This window comes from Pleurodeles waltl, chromosome 9 (assembly GCF_031143425.1).
Source record: "Pleurodeles waltl isolate 20211129_DDA chromosome 9, aPleWal1.hap1.20221129, whole genome shotgun sequence".
Lineage (NCBI taxonomy): Eukaryota > Metazoa > Chordata > Amphibia > Caudata > Salamandridae > Pleurodeles > Pleurodeles waltl.
This window is the reverse complement of record NC_090448.1, coordinates 822,904,736-822,930,932: the sequence shown is the minus strand read 5'-3', so window position 1 is coordinate 822,930,932 and position 26,197 is coordinate 822,904,736.

The window sequence follows — 26,197 nt, the reverse complement described above, 5'->3', positions numbered from 1 at the left end:
AGGTTTAGCATTACTGAATAAATGAAACCCTTGGATAAATTAGCAAATCTGGAAGGGCAAACCCTAGGGTGCTGGGGGCCTAAGTCCACCTCTACCGCCCCCCAAATATACATGAAATATGCACATGTGAAGTACACACATGCATAAGGCGCATGTGTGGCCTACATGTCAAAAGTAAAACACATATAAGATACACAAATTCATAATTAGTACATGGTTACCCCCCTAAAAAGTGTAAGTGACAATTGCACTACCTGTTTGGACTATAGATAATTGGATTACCGTGATAAATGTGGACACATAGTTGCTAAGGAATACATCCTGGTATCTCATTCATCATTTGAAATTAGCCATCAGCAATTACCCAAAATATGTGTACAATTATGGGTAATAACCATTTTGAGCAATCATTACTATTACACTGTGAATGCCTTCTATACATCCTATAAGGGACATGTGTCATAGCTAACCCCAAATGTGTATCACTTAGCACCGTTTGGTCATGACAAAATTCCTTTCACAATTAGACAAAATAAAGACATATTTGTCAAAATGCGTCATATTTCCACGCATACAGCTTGGGTGTCATAAATTTTGACGCACAGGAGTGCACATAATGCAGAGTCAAATAATATAATTTTAAAATTAATATATTAATAACCAGCATTACATGGCCACCATATTTTCTATGATGCGTCATATTTCCACGCATACACCTTGGGCGTCATAATTTTTTGACGTACAGGAGTGCACATAATGCAGAGTCAAAAAATATAATTTTAAAATTAATATATTAATAACCAGCATTACATGGCCACCATATTTTCTATGATGGGTCATATTTCCACGCATACAGCTTGGGCGTCATAATTTTTTGACGTACAGGAGTGCACATAATGCAGAGTCAAAAAATATCATTTTAAAATTAATATATTAATAACCAGCATTACATGGCCACCATATTTTCTATGATGCGTCATATTTCCACGCATACAGCTTGGGCGTCATAATTTTTTGACGTACAGGAGTGCACATAATGCAGAGTCAAAAAATATCATTTTAAAATTAATATATTACTAACCAGCATTACATGGCCACCATATTTTCTAAGATGCGTCATATTTCCACGCATACAGCTTGGGCGTCATAATTTTTTGACGTACAGGAGTGCACATAATGCAGAGTCAAAAAATATCATTTTAAAATTAATATATTTTATCCAGCATTACATGGCCACCATATTTTCTATGATGCGTCATATTTCCACGCATACAGCTTGGGCGTCATAATTTGTTGATGTACAGGAGTGCACATAATGCAGAGTCAAAATTTATTTTCATATCTGGTCATCATATTTGCCAGTGGCTTAAATTTCAACTCTAGAACTGTAAATAAGCCTCACACAAATATAAGGGAACAATGTGGAGAAAAAAAATTGACTCTGCATTATGTGCACTGTTATACGTCAAAAAATATGACGCACAATCTGTATGCGTGAAAATATGACGCATAACGGAAAAATAAAAACGGCGGCCATTTTATGCAGGATGTGATGTAATAGGATATCCTGTTTACAGATTCTGTACTGTGGGTGTACTTTCACTTTCACTTTGCAGTCTCAGATTATTCTAGACTGTCTGGCTGTGTGGAAAGTGTTGTCCTGTGTTTTAGTGCTTTTGTGTCCAGTGTACCTTCTCTATTGTGCTTTTGTGATCATTGTCTTGTTGTTGAATACTGTCTGAGTCTTTTTTGTATACTTTTGTCAAGTCCAGTGTTTCTTTTATTGTCTGTGGGAGTCTGTTGTGGGTAGTGTAATTTAGGGGTTAGTTGGGCTCTTCTTCTTAAGTTTTCTTTTTTTTTTCACTACTCTACCTTTCCCCATTTCCCCCTTTTCCTTTTTCTCCAACTTTTTCCACTTTGTCAGTGCTGAGATGTCAGGTAGGCCACGGCTTGCCAGGATGGGTGAGGAGGAATTGGGGAGGCACATAAAGTCCGGTGGGGGAAGGTGCGCCATCACTTGGTCCGTGTCTACGGTAGCCTGAGGAATGACCATCAACTCAAGCACCGCTGGGCTGATTTGATATCCAGGGAGCAGGATCTGCCGGAACACCTGGGAATCAGGATTGGTGGTCATGTTGGTGAGTACAAATCAATTACATGTGAATAATTGAAAGCTGTGTGGGGACATGTGATGATTGTTACCCAATCTGCTAGATAAGTAGCTGACTGTGTGTAATGCTAGGGAAACCTACTGGGTAATTGTTGCACAATGTGTAGGAAGACAAATGGTAGCAGTCAGATAGCTCATCTTTTCTACACATACAGGATGCCTGTAGCTGTATGTAATGTAGTGTTGCCTTTGTGTCAGACAAGCGACACATTAATGCCTCTATTTGAACTCTACAGGTCATAATAGCCGGAGAAAAATGGATGTTGAAACATCATACCTACATATGTAGACGCCATAGCTAGACAGAAATTTGTAAACCCAATATGATGCTATAAATGAGTGGTGCCTTCACGTCAATAGAAGTTAGCTATGTTGTCCACACATATGTCACATGTGTGTCTGGTTGGTGTGTGTTGAAAATGACCACATAGGCTGTTTGAGTTTGAGGGGTCATGCAGTCCTCAAGTAACCAGCTTTTGGATGTCTCTCTGGGATGCACATGATGAGATGAATGCACCCCGATATTGTTGGGGCATACTAATGGAGGTGTATCTTTGACACCACATGACTGTCCTGGCCACTGCATGTGTGTAGTAGGGTGTGTAACTGTAGCAGGAGACTCATCCAATGTAAATGTTGATTAAGAATTCTTCCATGCAGTATGAGCATGTGTGAAAGTGTTTCATTACGCATGTCATATTCTCACATAGTCTTTGTAACTGCAATTGTTTGTCAGTGCACGGAGTCTGAGTATATTCTTCCTTCCATGCTTTACAGGTGGACCAGCACCGTACACCGTGGGAGAGGTGGCTCATTTTGAGGACCCCGACACCTACAGTGAGTGTGGCATGAGTGCTATTTTTATTGTTTGCTAATGATGCATGATGGACTACTGTGTGTTCAACAGAATTCAAGGTTTGATGCGCTGCCCATTCATTGGTATTGTTGCATTAGTGGGATTTCAAATATCACTTCAGTTTCAGTAGACCAATGCTTATCCATCTCTCAGATTTAGGGGCTGTAGGTCATTCCAGTCGGCCCGCTATGGGGAATGGGATGAGTCATGTGGAATACACTGGTTAATGTAAGAGTTGCTCTGGGACTTGGCTTGGACTGAGTCTGCATTTCAGACTGACATTCTCCCAGATAGCTTCTGTAAAAGGCTTGTCTTAAATATGCAGCTTCCCTAGTTGAGGATGGACTGAGTACACTGTAGGTTGGATCTTCCCCGGGGCATGTACTTCCACAAGTTGAACTAGAAGTGTGTGGGACTAGAGTGCAATGGTCTAGGTGTTCATTTTACTCATGATCATGGGTGTTCTTGCTCCTCTGTGTGTGTGTTAAAATATGCCTCACTGGTAGTATGTGATGTTGGCCTAAATCAGTGCATTTTGACATGTGTGGACCTTGGATAGGACAAGGTTTGGCTGACTCCAATTTGTTGCTAGCCCTTCATTGGTGTTGTGTGTGGAGGCAAATACTTGTTGAGCTTTCTATACACTCCTGGGTGTGCATTGAATCTGGGATTGTTGCTTGTTCTTCCCACCCCACCCTCAAAGACTGCCATGTGATTGGGAATAGGGTACCTAGGACTGTAGCAACCAGTATGTTACACATACTTGTGACCTTTTGCAACTATGTTTAGAACCTAGTGTACACATTCGGTTATGGCACATGAGTTCAATATTTGCAAAAAACATTTACAAATGGCATTGATTGAGGGTTGTGATAGTTATCACATAGAGTGACATATGTAGTGAAGTCAGTATGCGGAAGAGGTTCAGCCATAATGTCAGCTGCATTACCCATTATTTGGATGAGAAGTTTAGGCTGATGTCACCCATCATGTTGAGACATGGATATGCTAGGTGTGAGATGAACTTTTGTATGCAGGCTTCACATGTACTTCCTCAGAGACTTTCAATGAACTATGTTGTGAAAATCGCTGTAACAAATACAGTACAAGTAATGTGCAATTGACCCATTGTGCTATTCCACCCAATGCATTTCCTATGGTAAATAGTTGCCATATCTCTTCACAGCTGCAAACATGAGTGCCGCACAGAGACATCAGTTCGAAAGGCGTGCAATGAGATACCGGCACATCCTGCAGGTGCAGTCGGGGTTCAGGAGGATGACCCGAAAATACCAAGCCGATCGGGCCTCCGGGGCATGGTGGGCCTCACCACAGGCTGGCCCTACATTGCCCACAACAGCCACCACCACCACATCCACCAGGTCTCCCCAAGTGGCCCCAGCAACGGAGGGGACAGTTGACCCTGCCTCGTCAGCATGACCTGGACCCAGCAATTTCCAAACTGCAGGACAGTCCAGTGGGCAAACAACTACTGCCACACCGTGCACCTCGGCCAGCACACAGACTGCAGCAGCCCCTCCTATTGACCTAGCGGCATTCCTGGCATTAAACCGGAAAATGGACAAATTTATTTCAAAGGTGGACAAGCTAAGCCAGGATGTGGCATATATTAAGAAAAGGGTTCAGTCCATCAGGCGGACCCTACGGAGGGCCAACCTCTAGGACTTTATTGCATTTTTTACATTTACCCCTCCCCTCTCTCCTCTTTCCTTTTTGTACTGATAGTTTGGTTTTGGGGATTAGTGTTAGGTTAGTGTAGGTTGTTAGCTTAGTTAGTGTTAGGGAGGAGGGTGGGGGGTCCTTATTCTTTCTATTTTTCATTTTTGTGTGGGTGGGTGGGGGTCAATGTTGGGATTCCTGTTTCTTTATAAAAAATAAAAATAAAAAGAATTATAAAAATAAAAATAAAAATTACAAAAAAATATTTGATTGTTTAGAATAGTATAGTATGTGTGTAGGTTAGTATGTGTTGTCCTGCATGTGTCCTGTCTCATAATGGTGGGTGGGCGGTTGATGTTTAGATCGATTCGTTATATGTGTAGAGTAAGTTTAGCTTAGGTTAGTTAGGGACAGTTGTGGGTTAGGAGTAGTCAGGTTAGATTAGTGTAGGTATGACTTTTCCCTTAGTTGCCTCTGGTGTGAATACATAGGAATAAACATATTGTTAACCCTTTGCATTATGCATTAACTGCTACTTGATCATGGCCTTGACATCAGTGTAGGTGAATGTTTTTCTATGACATTTGTGTCCTATGCTACACACCACAGAACATGGAGCTTTAACATGGCAGCTACCCGTGTGCTAACTTGGTAAGTATCCACCATTTGGTAGACCCACCATTGGTAGTTTACATCGATCACCAAGGATTTGTGTTGATGAGTAGGTATTCTACATCACAAAGTGTGCTTCCAGACTTGGTATTGTGGGTAATTTATTAGGTCGGACTGCAGTGTGATGTTCAGGGAGATCTTTGTAGGTGAGGTGTTGTTAACACTCTTGTCTTGTTGCCTTCATTGCTGACATAGATCATGTGTGTAAAAATTCAGCATGACTTCCCTTCATGGAAGTATACTCAGAAAGGGTGATTGATGCAGTGTTTAGTTGTGTTTGCTTAGATTATGCTGCATAATTTCATGTTTTAGTATTGCATGGTGCCTACATTTATCAGCCACCATTAGTTGACTTGAATTGCTATAGATGGAGCATTATTCTGTCCAACACAGCATGATTGTGTGTGGTTTGTCCCTTCATCAGTTATTCTCCTCAGAATGGTCAGGCTATGATGAAATCCTGGCCACTGCACAGATGTATCAGACTACATGATGTCAGGACAGTTGTATTGACAAGCTACATGGTTGTAACACAGGCACTTTAGAGTTATCTACTGCACAGTTGATGTGTCAAATAACACAGAGACATAGTAGGTGTGCAAGTGCTATTTATTGATAGGTACTGTTGTGCAAAATGTCCATTGTCCATGTTTGCTGAGTCCGTTCTGGTGCATTCTTACATGGTGATCCAACAGAAGGGGTGTGGATGATGCTCCTTACATGCTGGGGTGATGTAACAGACAGTGCAGAGGGACAGGATTTGCCGAATAGTAGGAGAGAGACATTCACTGGCAATGGTGACAAGTCATACAGTGGTTAGCAGAACAGTCATTGAGTGTAGTTGTAGTGAGACTGGCATTTGACAAAACGTAGGACCTTGGTCAAAGTAGGCCATGGTGCAGGGACTAGTGCTTCCGGGTAGTCTTCCGTGAGAATGTGATCTGTTCCATGTCTTCTTCTTCTGATGTGTGTGTTGCCTGCTTTGTCCTTGTTGTTGTTGGTTGTGAAGGGGCAACACACACCTCAGTGTTAGAAGACGTGGAGTCAGACAACCCGGTGGCTGCTCCCTGTGAAGTTCTTAAGGGCAGTACTGCTGCAAGGAGGGCCTGCTGGTTTTTGAGAATAGCAGCCACATCACAATGGTAGGCAGCCAGGTCGGCCCTGAGAGAGTCATGATTGCATTCGTGCATGCAGTGGAAGGTGTTGGGGCAACTCCCTTACTGCAGTGGTGAATTCCTTCATAGTTTCTTGTAGTCCTTGCAGTATGGATGTTAGGGCTTGCATAGCTGCTGCCTGATTTGCAGATCACAACATGCACGAGCGCACCCCCTCAAGGCTGGCTGCCATATTTTGCATCCCCACCCGCACCTCCTTGGCCAGCTCCCGCTGTACACCAACTACAGTTCTTTCAAAGCTGGTGCCAGTGTCGTCAGAGTCCTCAGCTGTATTGGAGCTGGCAGGTCTTACAATTGGGGTGGTGGGTGGTTCTTCTGTGATGGCTGCTTGTTCTGTGCTCCTCCTTGTGACTGAAGGTGGGGTCTGGAGGGTTTCAAGGACCTTTTGGATGGTCTCCTGGGGAATGTTTATGGGCTCGTCATCCATGTCATCAGGGAAATGAGGGACAGGCATATCGGCAGGAGATCCATGTTCCTCTGCAATGAAACAGGGTACAATTAGTGTGTCTGTGTTGTGACAATTTTGACGTAACATGCAAGCCTTTTGATGACTTTACTTTGTGATCTTGTTTGGTATTGGTATCTGCTGTCCTTCATATGGGCATTGTTATAGGCCTATGGCCCACCTGTGTGTCACATGTCTGATATAGAGTTATCAGACTTGTCTGCCTAATCGCCTCTAGGTGTTGCTTTGTACCAATTAGGGAATAGCCATCTTTTTGTCCTACTCGACCCTCCGTGTATATCTATTCTTATGGTGAGACATTTCACTGGCTGTGGGTGTTGTGATTGCCCTGGCAGCACACTTGCCTCTCAGGACCTGCCCCAAAATCTTTTTTTTCACATTGACCTAATTGTAATTGTTATGTGACATATCCTATGCATGGCAATGTTACGATGTGATATAGATGTAGACATTGTTGATGTTTCCAGCTGATGTTGGGTAACGTGTGTTTAATTGGATTGCCCTGTTTATCGTATCAATGTCCTATTTGGTCCTCAGACTGTGAAGGTGTGTTTCAGTGACCAGTTGCATGTGTCCCCTCCTCAATGTTGTTGTCTGAGCAGTATGACATTAGTGATGTTGCCTTGTTAGCCATGCACGTGAGGGACCCTGACGTATGCAGCATGTGTGTGTCCTTAGTGCTGTGTGGCTCCTATTGCTGTTTATTTTGGCTGATGTATGTGTCAACTATGGACATTGACATTTGAGTGTACTGGTGCCTTTGTCTTATTTCTGGAGATAGTTGCAGATGTCATCCTCACCCCCTAATTTAGGTATGTATGTTCCATGGGGAGGTTACTGCCATTGGCTACTATAGCTGCACAGAGATCAGAGGTGTTAGTGTCAACTGTTGTTGCAGTTACATTGCAGTTGTTGTTTTGGCTACTGGAATACTGATAGGGACCTAGTTGATGTAGGATACATTTTGACTGACGAGTGCCAGGATGTAAGTTTGACGTAGTGGCCTTCCCACCTGTTGCGGCTTTCCCTTAGCTCCATTTTTGTCATGACAGGTTGCCCCCATGGGACTGTTGTTGGTGCTGTGTTTTGTCGTGCCCCAGCTTCTGTCTGTGCTGGGAATGCCCCCCTGCCGTGCCCCCTTACCCATACCACTCCATATATATGCTGACTTACATGCATTGTGTAGTAGGTATTCCCCACCCCGGTTGCAGTCAACATTATTGTATTTTAATTCCCCATGCGACTTACCCTGCATGTGCGTTGTCTCGTGGTAGTCTGCACTGCCCTGTCCTTGAATCCCTGTGACGATCTCCTCAGGGATGACGGCTGCGACCATCTCCTCCATGTGGTCCAGTGCCTCCTGGTGTGCTGGACCCCCCCTCCAGTCTGCAGTGCTGCCTTCCTGTTCCTGGCCATTTTTTCCTTTGTCCTACATTTGCAGTCATGCCAGCGTTTCTTACACTCGGTGACTGTCCTGCATACTTCAGCCACACTGTTGATCTTGTCAACAATTTGTTGCCATATGGCCTCTCTCCTACTGATTGGCAACTTAGAGGTGATGAACAGTTGGTGCTGGTGTTCCATCACCTTTTTAACCAGGATTTCCTGCTCCTCTGCACTGAAGCGACACTTTCTTTTTTTTCTATATATGTCCTGGTTCCTGTGTGGATCATCCTGGCTGGTTCCTGGTCTGCTGTCATCTTCCTGGGGTCTGTAGTGGCATCTGGGATCCATTTTGGCTCTCCTCTGCTGAAAGGGCAGTGTTCGCAGGTAATTTTGACGCTATTGCGTAAAAAAAAACGGCGCTTTCAGGGTTGCGCTGTCGTAAATCGACCCACAGTAATTTACGTCGCGTTAACGTTGTTTTCCTTTACGGCTTGACGGCGCTGTGTGCGTAAAAAAAAAAATGACTCCCACCTGTTGGTTGAGCCGCCGTGCGTCAAAGTATAAATTTGACGCCCGCACAGCGCATCGAAATGGTGTTAGCCGGCGGTAAAATTTTTGACGCAAAACTGCACCAGCGCAGCTTTGCGTCAAAAAGTATAAATATGGCCCTTAAGAACTTGCTGCTCTTGGTCTCAGGGGGAATGAATACAGTTGCAGTAAGAGAAAGTTCAGAGGGCTTTTAAAATTTTGTTTTCTTTTGGTAGCTTCCACTCCTACTGTCTGGATGCTGTTAAAGGACTTAGGATGAGAGAAGGTCTCGAGTCTATGATATCAAAGGGTGAATGTTGTCACTTCTGTTGCCCCTGGCAGTTTAGTGATTAGATGTCGGAGGACCCGTTCTTATAAAACCTAACTATAAAAGCAGAATTCCTGTGGTACACCTGCAATTTAGGTTGAAAGTGCATTTGTGATTTATTATCTTATTTTCAAGATGGTTAGAGCAAATTCACTTGTTCTCTTTTCTTGAAAATGACTCTCTGCTTGGCCTGTTTCTGTCCAGGCTCCATCCACTTCACTGAAGAGTGCCCACTTTTATGACGATATTAGTGGGACTCAAAATTGCTATGGATCAATTTTGGATGGCTTCCTTGATCCTCTGAGACTTCTCAGCAGCATTCAATATTGTCTCCCACACAGTCTTGCTTCTGCTTTGTATTTTTGGATTCGTAATCCTGTTAATCAAACTATAAAGTCAAGACTACAAGTAAAAATTTGTAAAGTAAAAACCTGAACTAGATGAGACACACATTGACCCAGTGGCGTAACAAAGGCCCCAGTAGCGCGCCGTGGCGGGGAGGGATGTTTTGACGAGGTCCAGGGGGGCCTTAAACACAGTGCAGAGTGCAAAGGCGGCAGGCCCCTCACTGGGTGCAGGGGGTCCCGAGCTAGGTACTTTGCAACCCCCCCCCCCTCAAGATTCGTTACGCCACTGCATAGAACTGGGAAACCTGAGAACTCTATCTCAGGTGTCAGGCTTCAGATTGCAAGTCGTGAAATCGCGCGTGAGATGCACGTTCCTCTCTCTCATGTTTGTCATGTGGTATGTATATGGTAGTTCTCATGTTTTACATGTTCTGCCACGCGAACAGCGCGGACCTCATTGCCCTGCCTTCCTCTCTGAGACTGCATGGGAAACTCCACCTTACAGGTCTGTCAATACGGCATGCTCGTGGAGCACTAAATTCATAATTAAAAATATATCTTAAAATCCTTTATTAAACGCCAACCCAATTTTGTCAGTAATTTCTCAAGCTGAATGGAACTTGCTTCCAGGCCTCTGGAGACTGTGGCCAGCTTTAATTGCGTAGAAAGCGGATCTTGAGCGGCAGCAATAGCAGGAGCGCGCGACGACCAACCAGCGACGACCATTGTTCCATTGAATATGTTCACTTATAGCTCTGGTACCTTCAAATGTTAAAGCTCTACTGCCCTCTTAAGGATACATGCAAAAATGCCGAGTACAACAGGTCTACCATACTGAACACCGAAAAGCAATACATTCGCATAGTGAAAGGTTTTTTCCAAAGCCCAGTAAAACAGAAGAACTGCCACCTGGGCTATAGCAGTGTAAGCTCCTTTTACACACACTACATACACAACAGAAACATTTGCACTGCAAGCTTCCCTTACACCGAGCTGCTAGAACATAAAAAGCATTTGTACAAAATTGTCTTCCACACAGAGAGCACTGGCACACTGCTGACAGCAGTAGTGCAAGCATACCCCTTATAAACAAACAAGAGGACTAGCAACACAGCATCAGAGCAATCATTCACCATATACAGTCACACCACCGTCGCCAGCAGTGCTCTCTACACACACACACCTAACAAGAACAATTTGTAAATAAGTAGGGCTTGCACATGTATACATAAACATACAGAAACAGTACACTATAGGAATCCAAGGACAGGTTTCACTGAGATATGCGAATTGTTACCACACAGGCAGAAAAAGTGAACAATTCCCCTGTCCATGTTGAAGTTTTAACTTCATATTACCTCAAAGTACTGCTTTGCATTGCATCATTTATGTAGCGCTTACTACCCCTGTGTGAGGTGATGAAACACTTGCCTACACAGGTATCATACTGCACCGTGTTTGACTGAAAGGGACTCATTTACAAGAAACTGATGCACTGGCCTGATGCATTAGATTTTTTGCGCTGCCCAACAATTCCCTAACAATGCCATGGATGCACTGTATGTACTATACAGAGCTCCATGGCGCCCGTTTTCACAGATGTGTCAGAAATTCTGACACATCTGTGACACTAAACTGACGCATTGCTGGACTAGCATTAAAAAAATGATGCTACTCCAGCAATGCGAGGAAGGCTCCCTTTGAGAAAAGCCCTACGTCAGTTTAACGACTGCTCTGAGCAGTGAAATCGCAGAATGACACAGTGAAATGTAAATATCACTGCGTCAGTTCTGTGTGGCTTTTTGCCTGTAAATGCCTACTTTACATACAGTATACCTGGCGCAGGTATAAGGTGACGCAAGGGTTTACAAACTGAAGCATTGGGCCCAATGCGTCAGTTTGTAAATCTGGAGCAGTGTAAAGCTGTGCCCCGGGCACTGCGGCATCAAAACAAATTACGCAACAGTGGCGCAAAGGCCTTGTTAATGAGGCCAAAGTGTGTTTTTTTATTTTTGATCCTGTGTGAAAGGTGTTTCCATGTTGTGTGTGAGGATCACCCAGGTGAGGATATTATGGTATGGGATGCAGCACTTAGCAGTGTGATGGATGGAGCAGTGTGGCAGATAGGCATGCAGTTTATAGTTTTTAGTAAGCTGGCAGTTTTGAGCAACTCTACAGGTCCCTTTTTGGTATTTCTTACATTTAAAGTCGACTTAGCTAGTTACTTCATGGTGTTGTCTATTTTGAGATATGTTAAAATGTACGGACCTGAGCAGGCAGAGGTTAAAGGGAGAAGTGGTGGAGAGATCTGTTGGGATGGACTTTAATACCATCCCAAATCTAACTTTCAGTGTGAGATGCCACGAGGTGGACATAGTATGTAGAACCTAGAGACCTGCAGTGTTGAACTAAATTAAAGTCCTCCCTTTAGCAAGTGGAAGTGACATGTGGCAGATCTTCCGTTATGACATGCCTAATCAGATCACAATGGGTAATTTATTGCTGGGGACTGGCACAGTACTGGTTGATGAACATGACCGTTAAGTGTTTTGTCTTATTTATATGTCAGAGTGGCAAACAGTAAAGGTAATGATTAAGCAGCCTGTAGAAACTACAATCGAATGTCTGCTGAGTGTTATGGTATTATTTTTAGTGCAGGGTATATGTTTCACTGCAATTGCATTATATAGCACTTACTACTCCTGACAAGGCATTGCTGTGTTCTAGGCTGAGCAGCATGTTGTTCCACATCCCAGGGTTAGTATTTTTTTACCGTTATTGTTGGTTACTGGAATTAGAGTTGTGCTTTTACTCTAGTATCTGTGTATAGATTACATTAGTAGAATTTAATTGTGATCTTTAGTGGGAGAGAAGGAGGTGGGAAATTTGTGGGGCATATTTATGAAAAGTGGCGCTGCACCTAGTGCAGCGCCACTTTTCATGTGCTCCTTCTCATCCCCCTAACGCCACCATGGTAGCTCCATATTTATAATACGATGCACCATGGCGGTACTTAGGGTGACTAGCTTCATAATTTGTGACGCTAGTCTGGTGCTTTGCAGAACTAGTGTCACAAATTATGATGCTAATCCTGCAAAGCACCCAGAGGTCCATTGTAATCAATGTGAGCCTCTTTTTAATGCCTGCACTTAGCAGGCGTTAAAAATGTCGATCAAAATGGCACAAAGGAATCTCATAGATTCCTTTGTGCCATTTTTATGGCCCCCTCAGTGCTGGAACACCCCTGCATACATTATGCCTGGAACAGGCTTAATGTGGCGCAAGGGGTTACAAAGTGGCGCAATGCAAGCATTGCACCACTTTGTAAATATGGCACGTGGGAAATGCAACCTTAATGCCACATTTGGGTCAAAGTAAATGCCGCAAATGTGGCGTAAGATGGCGCTAGAGGCTCATACATATGCCCCATGAATCGGTTGGCGGTATTAATAGATGAGCTGCTGAAGATTAGGTATAATTAGATTGCAGGGTTTCAATCAGTAGCCTGACTGAAAATAGAAAAGAGACAATCATCTGTTAGACATAGAAGACTAGAACAGATGGATTTGGTGTGCTGTGTAAGAAGCAGTGATCTTTGGAAGAACACCAAAGCAAAGCCTGTGAGCTAGGACCCACTTGCTGCAGATGCCCCACATGGTCTGGTGCTTGTCTTTGAGAGGGTTCTGCCTGTTTGAGGGTCTTCTTTCTTTCCCTCAGCAGATCATGCTACCCATCCCGCTGCTGACTGCGACCCCTAAGCGAGGTGGGCTCATGGTGTTGTTGATGCTTGCTGCTCATCCTTAATCTCAGATTTTCTCTGAATAAAATGACCCAATTCAGTAAGTCAGGTCCATATTTGGGCTTCAGAACCACAAAAAGGGTGTGGCTGAAGGACTGTGCAAACCTTAGATGTTTTGATGCAAATATCAACGATGATTTAAGTTTCAGGATATTCAAACAACCATTATGCAAGACAAAAGAGCAACCAGGGCACTCCAAAATAATAAGTCCAAGATGAGTAAAGTTGTAGGAAATACTTTAATCCTTTGTATTGGGAAATCCAATTAGTACTCAAAGATTTTCAAGTCCACATGTTAGAACAGGCATATGAGAGTTCAGAAACAGCCAACACTTGTTTCGTCCTCACGCACTTTTTCAAGGCTGGAAACAAAAACAAATGGGAACTCTTACAAGTAGTATCACTACCATCCGGTAAGTACAATAAACAATAATATATCAGATTAAAGAAAAAATTACAGTAAAGAAATATTGCATGGGATGCATAGCCCTTCGGCATGCACGGATAGTCAGAACAGAGATACTCCCATTGTTAAAACATTGAGCACAAAGACATGCCACCCTATACAGGATCGGTGGATATATGAAGGAGGTGAGAGAGATATATTAAAAATAGTAAGTAAAGATGTAAAGAGCCACCATGTGAGAATTAGGTGCAGTAAGGGGTGTGATTACTAGACATAAAAGTAGAAATGATGGTATTACGCACATGTTATATACATGAGTGGGACAAACGGTGCCCGTGGAAACGTTTATTTACCTCAGAAACTAAAGTTGAAAAAGGCCAGTTCATAGAGTACTTCTGTTAAACGTCTAATGTGGTTCTATACCTAAGGGAGAGGCCCAAAGAAAAATGGACTATAATTGTGAATTCCTATTCAAAAGGTGGAAACAACGAGAAACGGGGAGGAGGAAGGCGAATGAAAACCTACCAAAAATGTGAATAATCCAGCAGAATAAAAGGTCCTCCCTTGTGATATAGGGAAAGGTAATCTTCCAAAGCAGAGGGACTGTACCGTGGAGTGTATCCGTAGTATAGGAGAACACTAAACAAAAAGGCCTAAATAGACCCAACCTGTAAATTATACAAACAAGAAGAAAGAGCCTATAATAAGCGACAAATAATTCAAGAAGGACCAACATGGGTTATAAAAGGAGTAATTAATGATAACTTTCATTAGAAGTGGGAAAAATGGGCCCTGTACTGACTGCGGTTAATCTTCCATCCACATAAATGGGCTAAATCGTCAAAAGAATGCAGAATGGTGACCTAGCCAGGCGAGGCCAAGCAGGCAAAGTATATGTCATAAAAAAAAAACTGAAAAAACTGAAAGCGCGAGTGAGAAAGCCATGTGGGCGGTGTCAGAATAATAACCGAATACCTAACTCCTTAAAAAAGCTGTTTGTGTAAAGTGAGTATACGCCAAAAAATGTAAGAGTCCGGATCGTCGGAGTCTAAAACTCTGTAAGCGTAAGCAAACTAAAAAATAATGTGGTAAAAAGTAGAAATGCCCTGTACATTAACGTCTCCCGTTATCCAACTAAATACTACTGACTGGGAACTGAAGGAGAACGGTAGTAAGCATTCCGCCTTACCTGCACTACTCCAGAATCCGAGAGTCAGGAAAAGAACGGCGTGTATAATCATAAGCAGCGCATGATGCCGTGTTGTGTGAAACACGTCCCTGTAGAGTGTTGGTGTCTAAATACGCGCACTCCAAAATAGAAGAAGGACTAAACCCCAAGAAGCGTAAAACGAGCAAAATCCACTCGTATTCCAAGGCACTCATCGGGCGCCATATTAGATGTAGTGAAGAGTGTGCCAAAGCATTGACATAGACATAAAATCACATAGAGTTTCATGAAAATAACGTAAAAAACAGGCTGGAGTTAAAAGTTCCCCAATGTAGAAGTGTGCACATATATAGAGAGTGGTGTTGAGGAGATCCCATAACCAGAGTTTTTTTTATATAGAAGAGTTATTACAAAAAGGGACAAAGAGGGTACTAATAGAGAAAGTAATTGCATTCATATATAGGTAAGATTAATAGGACACTGAGCACGCTATATGTGACATAGAGATCAGTCGAAAATAGTAAACAATAGGCGTATACACTTTTAAGTGGGACATAAACTTGTACAACACTACTGCATGGTACTGACATAGAGCATGATCTAAGGGACATGAAGAGCAATCAAGAATAATAAAGAGAGAGGTATATACACTTTCGAATGGGACATAATTATGTACAATACTACTGCATGGTACTTGACATATATAATCATGTAGTATACATAGGACAAAAGGGGAAGACAAAAATTGTTTCATAAGCAGCAACCTCCTAACAGAAAAATATTTGTTATGTACATATATATTATTTTGTTCTCCTTAAAGAAGGAGGCGAGAAGATGCTACATCCTAAATTAAATCTCATGGAACACGATGTCCCATGATCGCGTATATTGGAGAAATACATGAAGGTCCCTGTGGATGTTAAGGCCCTGTTCTACCGCTCGTAGTTTAATGATCCACCTACTTTCAAGGCGTCTTAGGGCCAAAATACGATTACCTCCTTGAGGCGTCCTGTTCAGAGAGTCAATCCCATGGATAGAGATGTCCAAGACTTCTCTGTGTCCATGCGCCTCATTGTAGTGAGTCGCAAAAGGATAGTTGATGTTAGACGACCAAATAGCTCTCAGGTGTTCTTGAATTCTCTCTTTTAATGGACGAATGGTGCTTCCAACATAAATAAGCCCACATGTGCAGACAATGCAATACACCACAAGTCTTCTTTCTTTCCTTCAGCAGATCATGCTACCCAGCCTGCTGCTGACTGTGACCCCTAAGCGAGGTGGGCTCATGGTGTTGTTGATGCTTGCTGCTCATCCTTAATCTCAGATTTTCTCTGAATAAAATGACCCAATTCAGTAAGTCAGGTCCATATTTGGGCTTCAGAACCACAAAAAGGGTGTGGCTGAAGGACTGTGCAAACCTTAGATGTTTTGATGCAAATATCAACGATGATTTAAGTTTCAGGATATTCAAACAACTATTATAGCTGGTCTTGTGGTCCATCAAACTCCTGGAGAGTTACAGGAGGGAAACTCGTCAATTAATATGTCCCCTCATTTTCATTGGTACTCTGCGATTTACATGTTCCTGCATACTAGGAGGTTTGTTTTCATGTCACTAATTAAGAGTGTGTTTCATTTCTTTTTGTATTAAGACATCTCAGAGCTTATTTATAACGGAAAAAAGCAAAATATATAGAACATGTTTTTCATCATACCAACAAACGATTAAGATTTTAAAGAGTAAAACTAATTTTTCATTGAGACCATATATGTATTCTCAGTTAAATGGCTAGTCTCCATTGACTCAATAACTTTTCTCTAGGACAAAAGAGTAACACATGTTGATTTGCTGCAATCACTTAACTAACATAAGTGACATAAAGGCACTTCCCTGACCAGGTCTGGCTGAGCAACCGAAATGTCATACACTGTGAGCTTCCCCAATCGAAACAATGTATGTCTCCTTTTGTTTGAGTATGGACTGACATACTGAAGAAAATAATTACACAAGCCCAATCTGGCAAAGCCAGAATATAGGCCATAAGACTTCAAGGAACTGAGATGTGCCTGATAAAACATGATACTCCCATCCGCAATCCTGCACCTGCTACTTTGGAGACAGGCCAGTTTTAGAGATCCAGATTTCAAATTAATTGGCCAGAGTAGAACAGATTTAAACAAGGGTCTCCAGTATTATTGCTATGTATATCCTGCTACATGGTTCTACAAAAATCACCACGTGACCTGATATGGCTGCATGTCATTTGTTAATACCTTTACTGCCCACTACAGTGCAACCAAATAGGAAGTGAGCCCTATGTGATAGCTCGACCACAACCCACCTTAATGTCGTCACCCTGCCTAGCATCGGCAACAACTGATCGTGTCTGAATGTACAAGATAAAAACCTCACTGCTCACGTCCCTGTTTCTGAGCTGAGTCCGGGCTGTGGTGTGATTTCATAAGTCCCTCATCTGAAACGCTGTTGGTTCGCGTGGTGGCCCGTGGCCTAGCTCTAATTTGGATAATATCTCAAAATAATGATTTTGTAAAAAGAAAAACCAGGGCTGGAATAGTTGTTCCCCATCAAAATTAGGTCATCTGATGACCCTAAATAGCAAGTGGCTCCGTATCACGTGTGAATCCATGAGCTCTTTCTAAAACAGAACTTGCGCGCTGAGATTTTTGAGTCCATACATATACATTTGTAAGCAAAGCCATGCATTCTGGAATCCAACTTGCTTTTGAATAGAAAGCCAGGACTTTCTGGAAGTGTCACAGGTCCACTACTCTGGCTGCCATAGCAACCCGAATTTAAGGGCATGCATGTGCGTCCGGCAACTGGGGCGGCACTTGGGAAACGTCCAGTTCAAACTCAAACCTGTGACGCAGATTAGATAACAGACTTCTTAGTGGCTCACGACGTTAGGCTCCACAGCCATCCCTCAGACTTTTTTTTTTGTCATCAGAAGTAGAGCAAGAGAGAGAAACGTAGACAAGGGAATATGCAAGAGAAAGAGAAGGGTATAAAACCAGTGATAACCCGAGACAGCAGGTGAAAAACAGCTCTAAAGAGTGAGATAATTACACAGGTGGTGTAGAATGGAGAAAGAAAGAGGAATGATGTGGAATCCATATTAAACAGCCCTGAAATTCGGCAGCACTGGTGGTGTACTCCTGAGAAAAAAACTTGGAACACTGAATCTATTATTTGTATTTATATTTTTCATTTTTTTTTAATTATTATGATTCTTTTTTTTATTTTACGAATTGAGCACAGCACCACTCTCCTGGCTCCAAATTATTTTTTTCAAAGGTGGTTAGCAAGTAGAAAAGTGCTGCTGGTTACTTCAAACAGTGAGGCCACACCGCCATCTAGAGGCAATAAGTCAGTCGATCAGAACTATACCTGTTGAGAACAGCTGTGCCCTCAACACCGTCAATTGCAATTCATTTGTCAGAAATTCGTGACTTGAATAATCTCGCTGCTTGTTTGAAGCCTGCAGGGAGATTTTCTCTAATGGAACAAACAGCACGAAAAGCACATACGACCAAAAAAGAGCTGCTTGCATGGCACTCCGGGTTGCGCACGGAAAAGATGCAAGGTCCAGGGGGGACCACGGAGAACAGAAAGCGAGAAAGATTTAATTCCCGCTTCCAGAGCGAACACCAGCCTCCAAATTAATTGTTTTTCTTCGTCCATAATTTTGCATGGAAAATATTTTCGCATGAGCCCGCAGGATTTAAAGCGGCGTCAAACGATTCGTTCGGTTGATTTGCAGGAGATATGCAGGCAGCCTCACCTGTCATCAAACACTCCTTCCCCTAGGCAAACTCCTTCTCCAGTACACCCCGTGGATTTCTACTAACTCTATTTCTGCTTTTTCCACGTGTAAAATTTATTTTTCCCAAATGAGCTGAAGAACCCTGTTAAGATGCAAGTGGACTTGAAAGGAATCTTGTTTTCTGATGTTTAGAACAACTTTCGTTCAGTGTTCCTACTGACTGAAAATGTCGTTCATTTCTCCTTGGTGAATAGGAAGAGGTAAAAGTTAGAGGATAAAGGGCCGTATTTATACTCCGTTTGCGCCGAATTTGCGTCGTTTTTTTCGACGCAAATTCGACGCTAAACTAACGCCAACTAACGCCATATTTATACTATGGCGTTAGAGGTGTCTAGCGCCAAAGTTCCCGGAATGTGCGTCATTTTTTAGCGTGAACCCCTTCCTTGCGTTAATGATATGCAAGGGAGGCGTTCCCGTCTAAAAAATGACTCCCAGGCCTTTACGTGGTATTTATACTCCCGGGCAAAAGAGACGCCCGGGAGTGGGCGTGGCTAAAAACGGCGCATTTGCGCCGCTTTTTAACGCCTGGGTCAGGCATGGCGTTAAGGGACAAGTGGGCTCAAAATGAGCCCAGAGTGCCCTCCCCTGCCCCCAGGGACCCCCCCTGCCACCCTTGGCCACCCCAGGAGGACACCCAAGGCTGGAGGGACCCACCCCAGGGACATTCAGGTAAGTTCAGGTAAGTATTTTTTTTTTATTTTTTAATAATTTTTTTTGGCATAGGGGGGCCTGATTTGTGCCCCCCTACATGCCACTATGCCCAATGACCCTGCCCAGGGGACTTCTGTCCCCTGGGCATGGCCATTGGGCAAGGGGGCATGACTCCTATCTTTACAATGATAGGAGTCATGTTGATGGGGGATGGGCGTCGTTAAAAAATGGCGCAAGTCGGGTTAAGACGATTTTTTTGCCTCAACCTGACTTGCCCCATTTTAAGACGCCCTAACGTCATTTTTGCCCAACGCCGGCGCTGCCTGGTGTACGTGGTTTTTTTCCACGCACACCAGGCAGCGCCGGTCTGCTTGCGCCGGCTAACGCCATTCCATAAATACGGCGCCCGCATGGCGCTTCAGAATGGCGTTAGACGGCGCAAATTTTTTTGACGCTAAACTGCGTTAGCGCAGTTTAGCGTCAAAAAGTATAAATATGGGCCAAAATGCGTACCCATGTTAAAATTCTTAGGGGCATATTTATACTCTGTTTGCGCCGGAATTGCGTCTTTTTTTTTTACGCAAATCCGACGCAAAGCTAACTCCATATTTATACTTTGGCATTAGACCCGTCTAGCGCCAAAGATCTTGAAATTTGCGTCATTTTTTAGCGTGGACACCTACCTTGCGTTAATGATATGCAAGGTAGGCGTTCCCGTCTAAAAAATGACTCCAAGGCATGTGCGCCTTATTTAAACTCCCGTGCAAAAATGACGCACAGGAGTGGGCGGGTCAAAAAAATGACGTCCAGCCGCTTTTGCGTCATTTTTTAACGCCTGGTCAAGGGACCTGTGGGCTCAGAAGGAGCCCAGAGGTGCCCTCCCATGCCCCCAGGGACACCCCCTGCCACCCTTGCCCACCCCAGGAGGACGCCCAAGGATGGAGGGACCCATCCTAGGGAACTTAAGGTAAGTATTATTATAATTTTTTTTTGTGGCATAGGGGGGCCTGATTTGTGCCCCCCTACATGCCACTATGCCCAATGACCATGCCCAGGGGACATAAGTCCCCTGGGCATGGCCATTGGGCAAGGGGGCATGACTCCTGTCTGTGCTAAGACAGGAGTCATTTCAATGGGAGTTGGGAGTAAAAAAAAATGGCGCAAATCGGGTTGAGGCCAATATTTTGCCTCAGACCTGACTTGCCCCATTTTTTGACGCCCAAGCTCCATTTTCCCCTACGTCGGAGCTGCCTGGTGTGGGTCATTTTTTTTGACGCACACCAGTCAGCTGCGCCGGCTAACGTCATTCCATAAATAAGGCGCCCACCTGGCGCTTTGGAATGGCGTTAGCCGGCGTTAACATTTCTGACGCACAACTGCGTTGGCGCAGTTGTGCGTCAAAAAGTATAAATATGGCCCTTAAGGACCTAAGACTGTGGAGCAGGGGCACGGACAGGAACGGTCTAGCCCAGGGATATCTACCATTTTTTATAAACAGTTACTTGTGTATCATGAAGTCATTGCGAGCTACTGGTATTATTAGGTCTCTAAATTTGACCACATCGGACGCAATAACAATAGTGTTAACTGAATGCAAGATTTTCAGCTGTGATCACCTCAGTGTAAAAGGCAGAGTTGCTAGCAGTAATAAAAAAAAAAGGTTTTAACGATTGGTAATGCCTCCTCGTCGGTAATACATAACACCCATAAATGCAATGCCACTGGCACCAAAGTAATAATACGAGTATTACGTTTTCTGAATGCCACATAAGTTATCAATCAAATATAAGAAAAAAACGTATTTTGGAAATTCAATAATTATTTCCAAATGCCTACTGATAAATTAAAAAAATACACATATTTCCATCTCAAATACACTATTGTCTGTTTTCTTATACATATATTACTTCACCCAAGTAAAATGTTCTAGTTTAGCAGGTTGGGCTGCACACAGGAGAGCTATTTACAAGTAGCTGGAGAGCTACCAGTAGTTCATGAGCTACTCGTTGGAGATGCAAGACTGGCCTGTGGGGAAATCACAAGATGTATCATTTGTTGAGTGTGTGCCTTGGAAAGTAGTGTAGCGTTTAGGGCTACAAGATGCTTTGGGGCAGATTTACTAAAATCTCACACAGCACAGCAGTCAAAAAAGCTGTGCTGCATTGTGCGAGAAGGAGCAAACAGGAGAACACCATATTCATAGAAATATGGTACTCTCCTCCCCTCTCCCTAGCATCAGTGGTGAAATTAGCTGCTGTGTGCCAAGCACACACCTTTGCACCATACTGCAAGTATGTCTGCGTGTGTCTAGTATAGGTTTTCCTACTGGAAGCATACCATTCCAGTGAAAAAAATAATGTGTTTAGACTAACTTTAAACATTTTCCCACTTTGTATGTGGGCTGTACAGTGTAGCACACATGCAGTGTGCTGTACAGTGTAGCACACATGCAAAGTCGGAAAATAAAGGAGAAAAAAAGCATTTCTCCTTCATAGGGCCTATCTGAAATGGGCGCTGTTTTTTGACGCTATACCTTGTCTACATTTTTAAGTAAAACGAGCTTAATGTCAGAAACCTTGGCTGGTTGCATGGGAACGCCCATGCACCACCCATAGTACACACCCTTGGTGCTAAGAAATGCAAAGCAGCATTATGCATTGTTTTGCACTACTTTCGAAGGAATTTGTTTAGCGCTGGAAAGTAAATTAGTCAAAGCAAATTTGTGATACAAACACAGCGTTTAAACGTAGTAAATAGACCCTTTCATATCAAAAAGGGTGTCTTGATCCAGTGCTGGGACACTCTCTCTGATCAGCCGAGACAGGTTTCTAGCAATCGCTGACCTCCAGTATATCCAAATGTCCTTATCACCATTGTTTCAGCACATGAAAAGTTTGGTTTTGGGTATCCAGTGGCAGGTTCAGGAGCAGCTATGTGGGCTCAAGCCCTCTCGCAGTACTGACCTAGATCTTGGCACCTATGTTGAGGGCACTGTGCCACAGTGGTGTCACGGTCAAGACAATTGGTGAATCCAAGATCCCTCCAATTTGACGGAGAGACATAAAGTGTCAGCTCCTGCAGCCTAATGGATACCCCTTGATATTCTACAATTTTCACCTTTTGCCACCTCAGGGTTTAGGTTTCTGGGTCAGGTTTCAGGACTCTAGGGGAGCAACCTTTATATCTGAAGCCAGGGCCCTCACACTGAGTATAATGCCATCCTGATTATGCAGACGAGCAAGTCAGCACACACTGACCAACTCCAGGTGCAGAGAGACTTGTTGGGATCTGCAGCTGGCTCACTTTGAAGTAGAGATAATTCGTTCACTGTGCTATCTTGCTCCTCACTTCAATGTTTTGATTGACCCCTGTGTTTTCCTGCACTGGAGATTCATGTTCTGACTCCCCTGAGAGGCGGTCTGTATGTTTCAGGAACAGACTGCTTATCAGCTGTGTACTTGCCTGTGCTGGAGATGTGGATCACCAAAGTTAGACCTCTTTTACCATAGCTGGCTGCCGGCCCTCTGTCCGGTGCATGACACACTGAATGGTTGGTGGTAGCTGATTAATAGTCATGTGGTAAAGGCCTTTTTACCTGCAACCCAATTTATTAATTCCTGGTAGATATGCATAGTCTCCTAATCTTGGTCCCTCCCACATCCCTAGAGTGAGGCAGTGGTTGTGCAGTTTGTGTGTCCTACACTGTTATTTCCTCTCCCGTCTCATTGCAGCTAAGTTGTTGTATGTCGGTTTGGACCACTGAGGTTTTTAATAAAGCAGGCTTTGGATCTTTGCGCTTGCATCGCTGGGTCAGGCTAGTTTGGACAGGTCGCCTCGTGGCCTGCAGGGAAGCACTAACTTGACAGAGTGTAGCCCTGCTCATGACTACTGTAATAACTTCAACAGAACAGACGTGCTGATTGCAAGCTCCCAAGTGTGTGGTCAGCTCTCGCAGGAGAGAGCTGAAGGTCAGCAGAAGTCCATCCTTTTTTGGAGGACTATCTGAGAAAAATACACAATCCTAAAACCGAGTGTCACCTTAATCGATGGACAATATACTGATTCCTCAAACTATGACGGATCCCAGCTCCTCCAATAAGTAGCTGTGTAAAATTATTGCCTTTTATCTTTTAGCATAGGGATATGAGATTCTCAAAACTTGCAAATAGTAAATTAAATTAATTACCAAAATAGAGAAGGGCACACCATTTACTAGCATGTTTCAAATCCAACCTGAAATCCATAATATTTTTAGCAAATCGCACGCTTTACTTTCTACCTACCTTGTTCTGTCATGAGAACCTCAACAGCTAATCCCTCGTCCTTTCTTCTTGTCTTCTTTGTCCTTTATTTCTCCTTTTTGCTAACAGGTTATTTAAACACAAGTGCAACAGAAAGGCATTTCCATGAGTGGTGCCTGGGAGTTCCCATGCAACATACATTGACTGTGACGCATTCCCAGATTTACAAGAACTTGTAAATCTGGGAATGTGCAAAAAATAATACGCTTCCCCAGGATTGGAGTAACAAGGAGAAATATCTTTATTTCTCCTCATTTTTTCCTCTTTGTTAGAGATGGGTTTCTAGTTCGCAGTGATTTGCACCCTGTCCAAGTAGGGACAGTCCTTCTAGTCAGGGAAAGAGAGTCACAAAGCTAAGATAACCCATGCTCACACCTTGGTAGCTTGGCACGAGCAGTCCGGCTTATCTCAGAGGCAAAGTGTTAAGTATTTGTACACACACACACTCACACACAGTAACACAGTGAAAACACTACAAAAAGATTCTGCACCAATTTAGAAATATAGCCAGTATTTATCTGAGTAACACAAGACCAAAACAACAAAAACCCAACATACACTAGTAAAGAAACTATTTTTCAAAGATTAAGGTGGTCATTATGACACTGGTGGTAAATCCCACTTACCGCCATGCCGACTGCAGCCAACATAAGGCTGCTGAGGCAGATAACCGCCAAGCATATTATGACACACACATACCAATCCGTCACTATACAGCCATACACACAGGTCTGCCAGCCTAAAGATCAGTGATAAAGTGGTGGTATCCAAACCCACACCATTACGCCAACAGAACTACGCCCATCACATTATGACACACGAATCACCACGGTGGACATTCAATGGCGGTAAACCATTGGCGGTAAACACTCAAACAAAACTACACCACATTGGACAATTCAAACTACACACATCTGACACACATGCACGCACCACACACACACACACACCACTATAAAACACACACCCACAGTACCCACAACCCTTTACGAATACAAACAAGTGCCACAAGAGAGAGATACAGCAAGAGTACCCACACAAACAGAGCCCCATAACATCATCACCTATACACCATCCACGCACCTTACATCACACACCCCCACATCACCCCACACACCCTCGCCCACACCACCCACACTACACCCATGGCACCACAACGCCACCACAGGTTCTCACAGGAGGAGCTAAGGGTCATGGTGGAGGAAATCATCCAGGTAAAGCCACAGCTATTTGGATCACAGGTGCAGCAGACATCCATTGCTAGAAAGATGGAGCTATGGCGGAGGATCGTGGGCAGGGTCAACGCCGTGGGACAGCACCCCAGAACAAGGGATGACATCAGGAAGAGGTGGAATGACCTACGGGGGAAGGTGCGGTGGTCACCTCCTCCCCCACAACTAACAACATGGGAGGAGCAAGTCTTGGCAATCATGCATCCTGAGGGTCTGGCAGGAGGAGGACTGAACTCTGGTAAGTCAAATCTCTATTAATATCAGCCCCCCACCTGCATGCCAACACCCACCCTTACCCTCACTCCCATCACTTCACCACCTCCCACATACCCCACCATCACAACCCACTCATCCCAATACCAAGCCCTGCATGCACCACCAATGCATGGACACCCCTCACAGACCTGCCTAGACACCTATCACCACTGCATGCACACTGGAGAGAATCACCTAGTCCAACAAATAGCAACTCACACAAAGGAAAATCTGCCATGGCAACAACAACCATAGAGGGCAACACACCCATGCACAATATGTCACACGCAGAAACAATAACACTGCATTCACATCCCCACAGGTACCCCAGCCAATGTCACCAGAGAAGAGGTGCCAGCAACATCCACCCCCCCCCAGAAGAGGCCCACAGTGATGACAGCAGCTTTGCTCGCCTAGATCTGGATGACCAACCTGGCCCATCAGGGATCTCCGGACAGTTGGTTACCCAGGCACAGACACACTCCACACCAGAGACTCCCCCCTCAGGAAACACCACCACAGCACCCACCCAGCGGGCCCATACCTCTGTCCCCCGGCCACGTCAATCAGCAGTGTGTCCACCACTACAGGGACCCCAGGCCACCCCACAAACACAGGATGATCAGAGACCTGAGGTCTGCGGCAGTGGGCACACGGTTCAGGGGACAGAGGCACAGGACAACAGGGAAGTTGGGAGGACAGGCCCAGGGAACCGACTCTCCAGGAGGCACTCACTGTGATCCTGGGAGCATACCAACATTCCCAGGATACACTGGGGCCAGATTTCGGAAAAGTTGCAGGGGAACATGGGGCTGCAGGAGGGACAGAACCTGGGGATCAGGGAGGAATTGAAAGACATCAACACCACCCTGGTCAACATTGCAGGGGTGCTGGCAGACATGGCCAACACTATGAGGGAGGCAGTGGCACAC